Here is a 14,879-nt window from a genome sequence, read left to right as displayed (position 1 = left end):
TAAGAAGTCCAATGGAAAAAGTGACAAATTCTTCGGTCCTAGAAAAAATGAAAGGTAATTCAAGAGCTCCAAAGGGCCTTTCTTTGTGTATGGCAAGAGTGACCACTTTGCAAGGGATTGTAGGTTCAAAAAGAGTCACAACAATGAGCCAAAAGTGAGTTCAACCAAAGAAGACGTAGGGGCTACACTAAGGGAAGTCAATGTAATCAATGGGAAAGTGTAAGGGTCGTGGTATGACACTTGTGCCACCATCCATGTCACTTGGAATCTCTTTAAGACCTTTGACAACACAAGTGGTGAGCATGAAAATTGTTGATCAAAGATTTGGCTAATGACACTAAATCAACCAAAACAATAATGAATAGAGAAATGAACAATGATAATAAAGAACACAAATAATTATAGTGGTTTGGCCCCCAAGAGTTGGTAATGACCTACGTCCACTTAGACACTTTTATTGAATGTAAGAGTCTCAAACTCATGATCAGATGAACAAGATTTAGTTGAGTTTCATAAGATTAAGAGAATAATGTTTACCCAAAAAAAGATTTGCATAATGATGCGGCAAAATTAGCATGCGCGTGGGATACACGTGACTGTTTAAATGAGTACGTTCTGTTCGACCGTCGACTAGCGGAGAATTCATTCAGCAGAAGGCATATTTTATAGGCGACCAGTCTGGTCGCAGTTTTTCAGAAATCTTCTATAGATATGTAATCTTGTATCTATTATTCTATAGTTTTTCAGAAACCTTACGTAATTTCCATTATTCTTTGGATACACATGTATTAAATTTAATTAAGGCCCATCGGCCCATAAGGAACTCCTTGAGCCTATAAATAAGACTCGAAAGGCTTAAAAGGGGGGACTTTTGATCTTTAGAGAGAATTATAGTGTTTTTATTTGCCAAATTTGTATTCATCTCCAAGCTTGTGAAACTCATGAACCCAACTTCATTGATCACAGTTTTTGGAGTTCTACATTAATAAGAACACTAAGTGGACGTAGGTTATTACCATCTTCGGGGCCGAACCATTATAAATCTTTGTGTCATTTATCTTTTTGGTTTGATTTCATCTCATTCTCGTTGTTTTACTTGAATCAGTGTCGTTGGCCAAATCGAGGGTCAACATTTTGGTGCTTTCATTGAGAGTTGAACTCAAGACCTCCAAGAAGATTAAATGGCGAAAACAGCTAGGAAGACTGGGCAAACCTTTGGTACTGCACCAACCCAACCTCCTCCACAAAATGTGGCTGAGGATGAGCCACAAATAGAATTGGAAGAGGAGGCGATGGATTCTAAAACTTTGAGGACGACTCTGATTGTGTTGCAAGAGGAATAAGCCAATCTGAGGGTTACTCAAGAAAATATGGCTGAAATAATGGCGTTGCAACAGAGTGAGATTGATAGGCAACGCCAAGAGTTGAATGAGCGGCAGGTCGACATGGACCGCTAGCAAAGGGATTCCACCGTCGCTCTGGAGGCAGCCATTCAGTCAGCCCGAGGATAGCCTGCACCTGCCTCCCAACTGGATCAGCCACCTAGTATGCACCCACAACAAGGTCCACAATCAGATCACCCCCAACATCACTTCACTCAGCCTCAACCGGCAAACCCTCAGGGGCCGGGCAACCCCTGCTGCTCAACAGAATAGGTCATTCCAGGATTCTGTGCAGCAACCACCCTCTCACGCTAGTCAAGATAATCACAGCAACAAAGGCAGAGTAGGGCTGGGCACCATCCCCAGAGTCCTAGACTCCAGAATGCCAAGGAACCAGACCCACCGAATAAGGGACAACGTCCTTCTGCAAGCAGAAGGCAGGTTGAATCAGGCTCTGTGGTCAGGGGTCCCCTGCGGCCTAATAATCCCCAAGGACCTACCGACCAACGCAGGCCTCCACCTGTCAGTCAGGACATGCCAGCAAGGGGAGGGGGGAAATAGTGCGAACAACAGGTCACACCGTAATCGGTCACAATTTAGAGATGGCCATGACTATAATGAGGCAAATTCTGGTAGAGGAAATGTTGGTCGATGGCAAGAAGATAGGGGTGGAGAACAGATCCCTCCACCAAGAGACAATCGACCAATGAGCAAGAATGCTGGGGGGCAGCCTAGACAAACCAACGTCTTTGATCAACAAGGCGCGAGCGAGCAAAGGTGTATTGAGGAAGATTTGAGGGATATTCTCAATGACAGAAGAGAAACACGATGAGTATGCCCCTCAAGTACCAATCGCTCCAATAGTGCCAGACGTTGTGAAGGCCTAGCTCGATGCTTTGAATTAGGTCGTCCAGCAACTAGTGGGGAACCGAACATCCTACATTGAATTTGACTAGAGAAAGGGTACTCCATTTGTGCAAAGAATCATGATGGCTGAGACTCCAATCAAATTTAAGATGTCGTTCTTGCCTAAATTCACTGGATTAGAAGACCATGTATCTCACGTGAACAAATTCGAGATACAGATGGACATCCAAAAAGTGCCAGACGAAGCTCAATGCAGAATCTTTCCAGCTACCTTGTCCGAGACTGCTCAGGAGTGGTTTTTCAAATTCCCTCCGGCCAACATAGTGTCTTGGGAAATGTTCGTGAAGGAGTTTTACAGACATTTTTATGCCAGTCGAGTACATCCGACCGAGGCCAATCAGTTGGTCGAGATATGCCAGAAGGAGGGAGAAACCCTGAAGGGGTATGTTCAATGATTCATGCGAGCCGCTGCTGGGGCTAAGACGGTTGGCGATGAAGGAAAGATGATGGCTCTTACTGCTGGAGTATGGCGCCATTCGTCCCTTTGGAATAATTTGTGGAATAATGGAGTCAAAACTACTCACGAATTACTAGACCGATCGAAGACGCCATACCCAACAAAGGGAAGTTTCCCACAGACAACTAGGGCTCGAAAGAAGATCCCACCAAAGTCGCCAATGGGACTGGGAAACCCAATGCCAACAACAAAAATAATGGGAAAATGGAGGAAAAAGGGCGAACCACGAGCCATCAATTTCTAAGAACAAATGCCCTAAAAGTAACAAATACGAGTCGAGGTTCACCAATTACACAACCCTGGTCGATAGTTGAGCAAAGGTATATCAGGACAATCACACTACAGTTCCCTTCAGGTGTTCTACCCCAATCAGGAAAGATATATCCAAAAGGGATACTACAAAGTTTTGTCATTTTCATAATGACTATGGTCGTGATACCAACTAATGCAACCATCTTAAAGATGAGATTGAGTTCCTTATCAGACAAGGACATCTGAGAAGATATGTCCGAGCCGCTGGAGGTTCTCAACGAGAGGCTCAAGGAGGCAATGAGCAGGCACCTGTACGCCAATGCTCGCCCCATTTACAACCAGCTCCAGTTGATAGTGGGAAGGCGAGGGAAAGATACGCCCGAACCTTACGTCATGACCAGGACATTGAAATGATGAACGTAGAGGAGAAAACTTCCAAAAAAGCTCGAACAAAGGAAGAATCGATAACTTTCTCTAAGCTTGACGCTCAGTATGTTCGGTTTCCCATTCCGATCCTCTAAACATGGATGTCCAGATTGCAAAAATGATGGTTAAGTGGGTGTTGGTAGATTCAGGAAGCTCAGTCAACATTCTGTATAAATCTTCACTAGAAAGGATGAAATTTTCATTGCAAGATCTGGAACCATGCAACCAAACCATTTATGGTTTTTTCGGCGAAGGGCTCGCCCTAACTGGGTCGATCAGGCTTCCAGTCATAGCAGGAACTACACCTTCGAATAGGACATTACTCACAACTTTTATAGTAGTTGATTGTCATTCTTCATGTAATGTTGTGATTGGAAGGCCAATTCTAGCCGGCCTGCGAGCCGTAACCTCAGTTTGGCACCTGGCCATGAAGTTTCCGACCAACGCAGAGGTAGGATGTGTGTTGGGAAACCAGCGAGAAGCGTGGGAATGTTATAATTCCTTGATCACCAAGGCAAAAAGGGGCAGATGAGGGGAAAAAGCCGAGAAAAGGTTGTTGTTGGTAAATGAAGTACAAGCCCAATCAGGTGAACAGGTCTCCAAATAGGGTGTTGCCCAAAGTGAGGATAGAGACTTAGATCCTCGCTTTGGGGATTATGAAGAAAATATTGGACCCGTGAAGGACCTCGAGGAGGTCCAACTAGAATAGGCAGATCTGACTAGGGTTGTGAAAGTCGGTAAAAACTTAGAGACAACAGCAAGAAATAAACTAGCAGAATTTTTGGAGAACCAAGAGGTCTTTACCTGGTCGCATAAAGATATGGTTGGGATAGACCCGTCGATGATCAGCGATGTCTTAAATATAGATAAAAATTTCCACTGGTACAACAAAAAAGAAGGTTGTTCGACAAAAACAGATCAAAGGCGTTAAAAGATGAAGTTAAGAAGCTGAAGGAGAATGGAATCATCAGGGTAGCATTTTATCCATCATGGGTCTCTAATCCTGTACTGGTTCCCAAGCCGAATGTCAAGTGGAGAACGTGCATGGATTTCAAAGACCTTAATAAAGCCTACCCGAAGGATTGTTTCCCACTTCCGAGGATCGACCAACTAGTCGATGCTACATCAGGGCATGAGATTTTTTCATTCATGGACGCATACTCTGGGTACAATGAAATTAATATGCACCCATCTAATGAGGATCACACTAGCATTTGAACAGATACAGGGCTCTACTATTACAAAGTAATTCATTTCGGTTTGAAAAACGCTGGTGCAACTTACCAGCGACTGGTCAACCATATGTTCAAAGAGATGATCGGCGTTAACATGGAAGTATATGTCGATGACATGCTGGTTAAGTTGAAGAAGGCTAAAAAGCACATCGATGACCTGTGAGAATGCTTCAACATCTTGAACAAATATCAGATGAAGCTAAATCCCCTCAAGTGTTCCTTTGGTGTTGGATGAGGAAAAATTTTGGGATTCATAGTAAACTCGCAAGGAATCGAAGCTAATCCCAAAAAGATCAAGGCCCTGATCGAGATGCAGTCGCCTACCAGATGTTCGAAGCCTAACTGGGAGGATTGTTGCTTTGAGTAGATTCATTTCTAAGTCAACGGAGAAGTGCGCTCCATTTTTTAATCAACTCAGGGGCCACAAGAAGTTCGAGTGGACAGAAGAGTGCGAGCAGGCTATTCAAGCGCTAAAGTCTCATATGCCACAACCACCAGTCTTGTCCAAACCAGTTGAGAGAGAAACTTTGTTCATCTATTTGGCAGTCACATAATATGAAGCTAGTGCTTTTCCAGTCAGAGAAGAAGACCACACACAATAAGCTGTGTATTATATAAGAAAGAGGTTAGTGGGAGCAAAATTGTGATATCCACCCATTGAGAAGTTAGCCTATTGCTTGATTCTGACCTTCAGAAAGCTGCGACCATACTTTCAAGCTCACCCCATCGTGGTACTCACCGACCAGCCATTACTGCAAGTCTTGCAGAAACCAGAAGTCATCAATCGATTATTAAAATGGACAGTCGAGCTTGGGCAGTTCGATATTTCTTATTCTGCACGAGCAACTGTAAAAGGACATGCTCTAGCAGACTTTGCGCATAATTCACTGGAATCTAGACTATCGAACCGATGGAAAAAACTGAACTCCAAGGTCAAACTCCTTCCTGGAAGTTGTACGTAGACGGTTCTTCCAACGAGCACAACACAGGGGCAGGTTTGATCTTAGTCATGTCCGAAGGACATCGATTCCATTGTGCAATCAGTCTTTACTTTACAGCGTCCAATAACGAAGCTGAATACAAAGCTCTGCTTGCAGGATTAAGACTAGCTAAGGACATGGATATAAAGTCACTTGAGATTTATAGTAACTCCCAGCTAGTGGTTAATCAATTTATAGGAGAATATCAAGCTCGGGGTCTCAAGATGGCTGCTTATTTGAACATAGAAAATGACTTATTGGCATAGTTCAAAAAGTGTACCCTCCAGCGAGTACCTCGTGATCAGAACTCGAATGTCGATGCCTTGGCCAAGTTAGCAAGTGCAAAGGATGTTGACATCTTGAACATAGTACCAGCTGAGCATTTGCTAGCACCAAGCATTCGAGCAAAAGAGTCTTCACTAATGATTCAAGCAACACACATGGATGACGCCCATCATTGAGTACCTTGAACAAGGATTGCTGCCAGCATAAAGAAACAAAGCAAGGACTCTCCAGAGGCAATCGGCTCGATTCATTCTGGTCGACGCAAGTTTATATAGAAAAGGGTACTCGGTGCCTCTATTAAGATGTGTTTCTAAGGAAAAGGCCAAGGAACTGATGCAAGAAGTCGATGAAGGTTTTTGTAGAGATCATGCTCAGGGGCAAAGTTTGTCAAAGAAAATCTTAAGGCAAGGGTATTTCTGGCCTACCATGACTGAGGACTCTATGGATTTCATTTGGAAATGTGACAAGTGTCAGAGATTCTCCAAGATACCTCGAGCAGCCCCAAATTAGCTCAAACAGATGCAAATCTCGTGGCCATTCGCAGTATGGGGGATTGATTTGATCGAGTCTTTACCCACAGGAAAAGGGAATGTCAGATATGCAGTAGTTTCTATTGACTACTTCAAAAAATGGGCCGAGGCTGAGCCACTTGCAACAATAACGACCAAGAAGGTATTAAACATTGTTGTGAAGAATATTGTGTGTCGATATGGGTTACCAAGGAAAATTGTCTCCGATAATGGCACATGATTTGACAGTGACCTTTTCACTGATTTTTGCGAGAGGCACGGGATCATACAGAGTTTTTTGTCGATAGCTCATTCGCATGCGAACGGACAGGTTGAAGTTGTCAACAAGACCTTGAATGACATCCTGAAGAAAAGACTTGACGAAGCAACGGGGGCATGGCCAGAACTACTACCTAAAGTCCTTTAGTCGTATAGAACATCCCATCGAATAGCAACAGGCCATACTCCATTTTCTTTGGCCTATGGGTATGAGGTCATGTTGCCTGTTGAGCTAAACCCACCATCACATAGAAGGTTGGCATACGATCAAAGTACTAACAATCAATTATTGATGGAGTCCTTCGACTTGGTCGATGAAAGGTGTGAGAAAGCTCAACTTCAAGCGGCAGCTTATCAGCAAAAGGAGGCTCGATATTTTAACTCTAAAGTGCGAGAAAGAAAGTTTAACGTGGGAGATTTGGTACTTAGAAGAGTTTTTCTCAACACTCGCGATCAAGATGTCGGAGTGCTTGGACCAAACTGGGAGGGTCCGTATCAGATTGAAGTAGTTCTTCAACTGAGCACATATAAACTTACTCGCTTAAAGGGAGATCTCATTCCTCGCTATTGGAATGGAGAACACCTGCGCAAGTATTATCAATAAACTATTCTTTTTAAAGTACTGTCTTGTATTAATTCTACTTTTTACAAGTTTATGAATAAGGGCTGGTCAATTATATGACTGGTCACTTACAAGTGTAAGATCAATTTTTGGTCACTCATACAGACACGATTTTGTCCATTTATTACGAGAAATAAAAGGAACTGTGTGCAGCCAGTTATTCTTGCCAATTATTGTATTTATTACAAGTATTTGATCATTACGTGTGTTGTTTTGCTATATTATCATTTTTATTATAAGTGCGCGAGCAGTAATGTTCGAACAGGGCTTTGTCATGGCGATCACTTGGGGGGCATATAAGATACTAAGCAAGAAAAGCATATCAACAGGCATATGTAAACACACGAGCAAAATAAGGGAAAGCATACTACAACACTTGGAGTATTTTTCAAAAAATTTGGATTTTGTAAGATGAAAACAAAGTGTTATGCTAAGTTTGGTCATACGAGAAGATGTTATAATAAATAACAAATATTATAATATCAAAATGAAATGTTTTACACTGCGATTAGTTGCTTCTCGGATGATATTAATGCTTAAAAGGAAGCTGCCCTATGCAGCAAAAACTTGTCTCAACATTACGAATCATAGTTCGTATGTCCCAGTTACAAAAAAAATATATAAATAAAAAATAAATGGATAAATCACTGAGCAGCGGGAGTAGCAGGAGGATCTGGCTGGGATTGTTGGTCGACTGTGGTCCCCGCCTCTTTTTCAACACCCTCGATGCCTGTTGCCAAGGAGATTTTAGGCAATTCTCGAGCTTTCTCCTCTTCTAGGTGAGCAGCGCATCTCGTCATTTCAAGTTGCCTTGCATGCTCAAGATGGTAGTCGAAGTTCGCCTCTGGATTGTTCTTCCAGAATAGGTCAAAGCAGTTGAAAGTTGCCCCTTTGAACTTCTCTAGGTTCCGAGCATTTGTTTCCCCGAGTAGCTTTACTTGCCCCTCCAGCTAGGTGACTTCCTGCCAGCTGGCCACCAGCTCATCCTGAAGTTTGGACGCTTCTTTGAAGTTAGTCTACGAAGCTTCCTTGAATTGGTTTTTGGTAGCAGTAATTTTGACCACCGCTTCTTGGCTCTTTTTTAGCTCTTCGCTCAGACAGGTGACCTACTCTTCGAATGCTTTGGCCTTCTCTTCACATGCTTTAGCCCTCTCCTCTCATGCTTTGATCTCCTCAGCATGCTTGGCATTAGTCTCCTCAGAACGACGCCAACCAGTACTCATTGTAAGAACACCCTGCGATCGGAGAAAAAGTAACGTTGTTAGTATCAGTGAAAGGGCGAGCTAGTCAACTAAAACACAGCAAAGGTTGTAACTTACACAGATTATTTCATTCAATGCGTCGCTAAGAATCTGGTTGGTCTTCATGGTGGGGATGTTTCTGAAAGCATCTTGGCTACGGCGGTCTTTTTACAGTTTCTGTAGCTTTTCGTTAGCCGAGCTATAAGCAGTGCTCAAGATAGCCTCGACCAGAGTTTTTCTTGACTGCTCGGGAGAAGTCGTGTTGCGAGGAGCTGGAGGAGGGGTCGTGTCTTTGGAAGGTGTTGGTGCTGGAGGGTCCTCTGTTCGAGCCCTTTTCTTTGAGGGATCGCTACTGCTCTCCCCAGGGTGTCGTCTGCTTCCTCTTTTCTTGCTCGCTGGAGCTTCGACGTCGATGTTAGTGTATATGTTGAAGGCTTCTTCGGAAGGCAGGACTACAGAACGGAAAGAAACGATCTGATAAGGAAGTTAAAGAAGCAATAAATAATAGAAAGGGAAATTCTAAGTAGTATACCCGAGCTATTATTATTGGTCGCTATATTATCTATAGAATTACAGCTACATTCACTATTTGCCTCGAAGTTCCGAATTAAACTTCTAGTTGTAAAATTAAAGTTGTCCTCCCTATCGGATAGATGATAAGGGATGGGCAAGTTATCTAAAAGCAAGAGATCTATACAATGCTCATCAAATTATTCGGATATAGTGTCGATGTATTTTGGCAATTTTTGTTTCCCTCTCCCATGTTGGGCAGGGGCAGCAACAGCTCTAGTGTTGTTGGACAGTTCTTGGATGGTCACTCCCGTTGGTCATCACCTTTGATATTGTGACACATCTTGCTGCTACTCGGGGATTTCTGGTCCGCTACCCTCCCCGGTGGCACTTCCCGCGGTGGACTCCCTCACTTCCTAGTGAGGTGCCAAAAGGCCTACCAACCTGAGGTTGCTTTCAGTAACCATCTCCTTGATGCTCTTTTCGATGTTCGTCATGTTGGCCAGTGCTGCAGCCCTAATCTTCATCTCTGGAGTGGGGTCTGGTAAATACCATGGGCCTAGATACAACACCAATGTTCTAAGGATAGTGAAGAAAAAATCGATAAGAAAATACACGACCAGAGATTGAGAAATTTACCTCTTCGCGTGAAGGCTAGATTATCAGCAACCAGGTCCGTTGTGAGGAAGTACTCCTGGAAGTATTTTCCCACATTGAATTTATGGGTGACGTCACTCAGGAATACACGACCAATTTCTTGGTGGTATAAGTGGAAGAACCTCGTATTATTCTAGTTGGGGTTAGATTTGAGATCCAAAAGGTAGTTAATCTCGTGGGGTGTTGGCATAGACCATTTTTTATGGTTATAGAGGATATAAAGTGTTGATACCAATCTATATCTGTTGGGTGTTATTTGGAAAGGGGCGACCTCAAATTAGTTGGCCACCCCTTGAAAGTAGTCGTGCAAGGGCAGGATTGCCCCTGCCTCAATGTGAAACCTCGACCAGGCGTTGAAGGCACCTCCAGGCAAGTTCGCTCTCTGGTCGGGTGTAGGTTGAACTAATGTAATCCCAAGAAGGTCGTACTTCTTGAGATATTTTGACACCGTCCTAGCTGATATGACACTAAGAGGCGCAAGATACCATTCGACCTCATCTTCGGCTCAGGGACCGTCGCGAGGCCTGGCTTTGGCTTTAATTTCAAGGGGTGCAAATTTTACAGGCTAAGGATTAGTTGAAGGGTCCTCGGTGCGAGTGGAAAAGTTGGTTAGAAGGTGAGTTGATTGTTTTCTTCTTTCTACGAGCAGTGTATTTCACGTGACCCATGTTAGGCTGACTGGTCGAAGTGTTTTGCTGTGAAGTTGGGAATTCAGAGAACAAAAGTGACAGCTATTCTTAGTCCTCGAATAGCAGTGCAAGAAGGTCGTCTTCTATTGGCCTCTCACCTTCCCAAGGTTCGTGCATGAAGATCTGAGAAGAACAAAGGGGAAGTGAGAATCTACGACCAATAGATAGAAGAAGAAGTATAAGGATAATGTTGCACGTGTATAAAAGTTAAGCCTTTATACGATCAGCAGCATCCTAATATAAACAATCTAAACATGTGAGCAGTTTGGAAAAACAAATTAAAAAGTGGGAGTGAAAAGTTTTTTCAGAAAAAGTTTTCGACTCCAAAAATAGGCGGGAAAAACCCAGTTTTTTCCGAAAGCATAAAAATCGAACTTTCACTTCGATTTTGGGCCCTAAAACAGTATTCCTACTTCCCACACCGATTTATAAGCCTCATTTAATATTTTTTACTACTTAAAATTCCTATCATATCATGTTTCTGCATATGAACTTGATTACCAAATTCTGTTTTCTCAAGAACATTCAAAACTCACACCAGAAAATTCGTGAAATTAATTTCAGATTGTATAACATAGACAAGGGGTTCAAGAATTTACTTGAGTTGCAGATTGCAAAGGAGTCACAGACGTTGTTGCTCGGGGCTAGTCAAACACGTCTCAAATCACCGAAGGTTTTTGGGCTTCTCATGAGAGTTTTTCTTCTGAGTTCTTGAGGAGATATAAGGACTCGGTAAAAAATGAAAAGTGGGAAAAATGACCCTTTATACTGTTCGTGGCTCAGTTAAAGAAGTAATGATGGGGGTAATTTTTTTATGCTTGGGAAATTGTGTTAGCCATCAAAATATTTTTGAGAAACTGTAACGGTCATGATTGTCTACCTTTTCAAAAAGGTGCTGACAGATGTGACAAGTCAGACAGAAAGTTGGTCGATTAAGTTTATTATATGTTTGTCGCAGTAAAATAAACTCGGGGGAAAATGTTTACCGAAAAAGGATTTGCATAATCACGTGGAAAAATTAACATGCACGTGGGATAACTTGACTGTTTAAATGAGTATGTTTTGTTCGATCATCGACCAGAGGAGAATTCATTCAGTAGAAGGCATATTTTATGGGTGATCGGTCTGGTCGCTGTATTTTATAAATCTTCTATAGATATGTAATCTTGTATTTATGTAATAAGTGTGATTTCCATTATTCTTTGGATACGCATGTATTAAATGTAATTAAGGCCCATCGACCCGTAAGGAACTCCTTGAGCCTATAAATAAGACTCGAATGGCTCAAAAGAGGGGACTTTTGATCTTTAGAGAGAATTATAGTGGTTTTATCTGCCAAATTTGTATTCATCTCCAAGCTTGTGAAACTCATGAACCCTATTTCATTGATCACAGTTTTTGGAGTTCTACATTAATAAGAACACTAAGTGGACGTAGGTTATTACCTTCTTTTGGGCCGAACCACTATAAATCTTTGTGCCATTTATCTTTTTGGTTTGATTTCATCTCATTCTCATTGTTTTACATGACTGCATGTCGTTGGCCAAATCGAGGGTCAACAAATACCAATTAATTGAGTATGTGTATAGAAGTACATGAGAAATAATGATGAGTAAGCCTTATATTTATAGGCTTAGGAATCTTACAAGATGGATCTTTGGCCTCAAAAAGCTTGATTGTTCTGCAATGTATAATAAATGAATAAATAATACATTACAAATAGTTTATATCTGCTTAAGTTGGTCGTTCGAACATAACATTAAGTTGACCATATTGTATTTTTAAGCTACAACTTTGACTATGTTTTGACTATATATTTTCTGGTGCATTCGTGTGTGATCTGATTACTCCATATGACCAGATTTTGACTCGATCAGTATCTTTGATGTCATTTAATTTTCCTTCATTTTCATGTGTCAATATGTTGTGCCACGTCATCATGCTAGGTTTTAGGGACAACATTCACCCCCCAAGTTTATCATGGTGTGACCACCACCAGATAAACTTATTCGAGCAAAGTGTTACGCAAACAACTTCTTTGCTTGTCTTTCTTGCTTCTAAATTTTAAACATTCATTGCATTATAAAAATAAAATATAATAATTACCTTTTCTGGGAAATTGTACCGACGAGTACACAAATCCCAAGGTGAGGGGAGGCAGGTGAAAAGGTGAAGAAAAACACATTTTCACTTTTTCAACGAGTACACCTTAGTTTCTCTCTCTTCACCACCCTTCAACTTTCTCCTTCCTCAAGAACACCAAAATAGAAACCCAAAAAAAGTCATGATTTTGAAGAATTTTTCAAGGATTTCTGAGAATTTTTAGCATTTTCTAGTAAATCCTTTCCCTTAAAATCTGTTTCTTAAAAAAAAAAATTGATTGCTGTAGAAATTGTTTGTATCTTGTTCGTTAAGAAATTGTAAAAACCATGAATTTTTCCTTGGAATTCCTAGGATTTTTTTGAGTGATTTCTAGTGAAAAATACTGTTTGGATGGGTATAAAGAGATTTCTAGGCTTTGGGTAGGATAGATATTGTACTGATTGTTATTTTTCCAAGAAAATCGAGAAAAAAAAAATTGATTTTTAGGTTGCTTGGAAAAACACTTAGAACATGAAAAGGTTCTTGAAGCTTCTTAAAAAAGCTTCTAAAATTGTCTCATTAATATAAATTTAAGTTGTTCGGTTACAATCATCTGTTTGTACAAACTAAGCACACACTGTACATGTCGATTATGTTTCTCACCTCCCCTTCCTTTGCTCCTCAGATGTAAACGTTTGATTACTGGGTAGGTGTACAACCAGTGCCTGAAGAGTTTTTACAATAGTTGCGCGAAGAAAACAATCCAAGTCCCAACTTGTAAAGTTTAAAGATTTCATCATCTTTGTATTCATCTTCCTTAGGCGAACAACATCATCTATGCCTTGATCACTTAGATCAAACACCCAAATATTTTTGTAAAATTGCCGAGGTGACTTAAGGCATTCGAAATTATCTTCCGAAGGAGTGGACTTATTTTGTTCGAGCAGATGCCCCTGATACTTTACCGATCGTTGTTAAATTTTCATCACCATCTGCTCACAGACAAAAAAGTAGAAACTTCATTTACCATTGCCAAATTTCCCTTTACAATGGCTAGAGTGAAACAACCCACTCGCAGAATAAAGCATGATCCCAAAGTTGGTCGTAAAGCTACCAATGGTGATAATAATGAGGCATCATCAGCTGATGAAAATTGTACAACAATGATCCCTCCTTGTGTAGTAACCAAGTTTTCAAAGAGATAACAACCTAATAGTTGGCACGTCACCCCTCTAGTAAACTTTCAAGCAACTCTGAGAATCAATATCTAAAAAAAATATTGTCTTCATAAAGTTATGTTATTTAAGCCATCATCTGACCAGCGGGCAAATCTCTCAGGAGAAGCCTATAGTATCTGGTCGAGGTATAGCATTGAGGATGTTGTTACACTTTCTTTCCATGAATGCTATTGAGGGGTAGATGATTACTTCAAGAACTTCCTTAGGACAGACTTGGTCGTAGAAATCTGGCATTTACTTAGGGAGGTAAATTTTACTATGCTTCTTTTTCTATTCCTCTCTTTCTTTTCACATGTCCTATCGACCAGCTATTTTTGTCTCTTTAATTAGGTCCATGGTGCTGACCGACGCCAACCAAAGAGATCTCCCCCCCCCCCCCCGAATAGATATATTGGCAAGTCTAATTGATGTGGAAAAAAACTTTGGTGACTTTGGCTAATCTTCATCTGGTTGGTCTCTTACAATTGCACCAAGTTGCGTAGGACTCTACCACTGAAGGTGAAACTGGTGGTGGAACAACCAAACAAGTGCCCTCCGACCAGGCTCAAGTTCTGTCTAGACCACCTTGGTGATGTACGACGGGCATAAATATTAGGGAGCTTGGAGAAAATCAGCACCATGGCCATCCATCTCATACTCCTCCTCGGCATAGAAAAAGAAAGCAATCATTTTCGAGGAGTAACTCGAATTTGACTGGTTGTCTTCCAAAGATGAAAACAGTATTTGTGGCTCTTCTACATGTAGTGCTAATAGTAGTCATCTGTTCAATACTTTTCCCCTTAACAGTGGGAAAGTTTTGTTTGAATTTGTCCTATTCCTATCAACTTGTTCGATTGGGATGGGAATTTTAACATTTCAAACAATAATGTTCAAGAAGAGGCTTGTCGGACTACTAACTTTCTATCTAATTATAGAAATCATAGAGTAGATGTAATGATCAGAGAGTGTTGTTTGGGTATTTCTGCCAGATAACTTTATGTGTCTCGTATTACGTTCTTTTAGGGTTACAAGCGACATTTTTTCTAACTTTTAAATCTTTTCTTGTGTAGATATGCAAGACGCCTTTGACTTGTACACTTCTGTTGGTGCTTGTACCAAGCGACTAGCC

This window comes from Humulus lupulus, chromosome 1, assembly GCF_963169125.1.
Source record: "Humulus lupulus chromosome 1, drHumLupu1.1, whole genome shotgun sequence".
NCBI classification, from domain to species: Eukaryota; Viridiplantae; Streptophyta; class Magnoliopsida; order Rosales; family Cannabaceae; genus Humulus; species Humulus lupulus.
Note: the sequence above shows the minus strand (reverse complement) of the source record.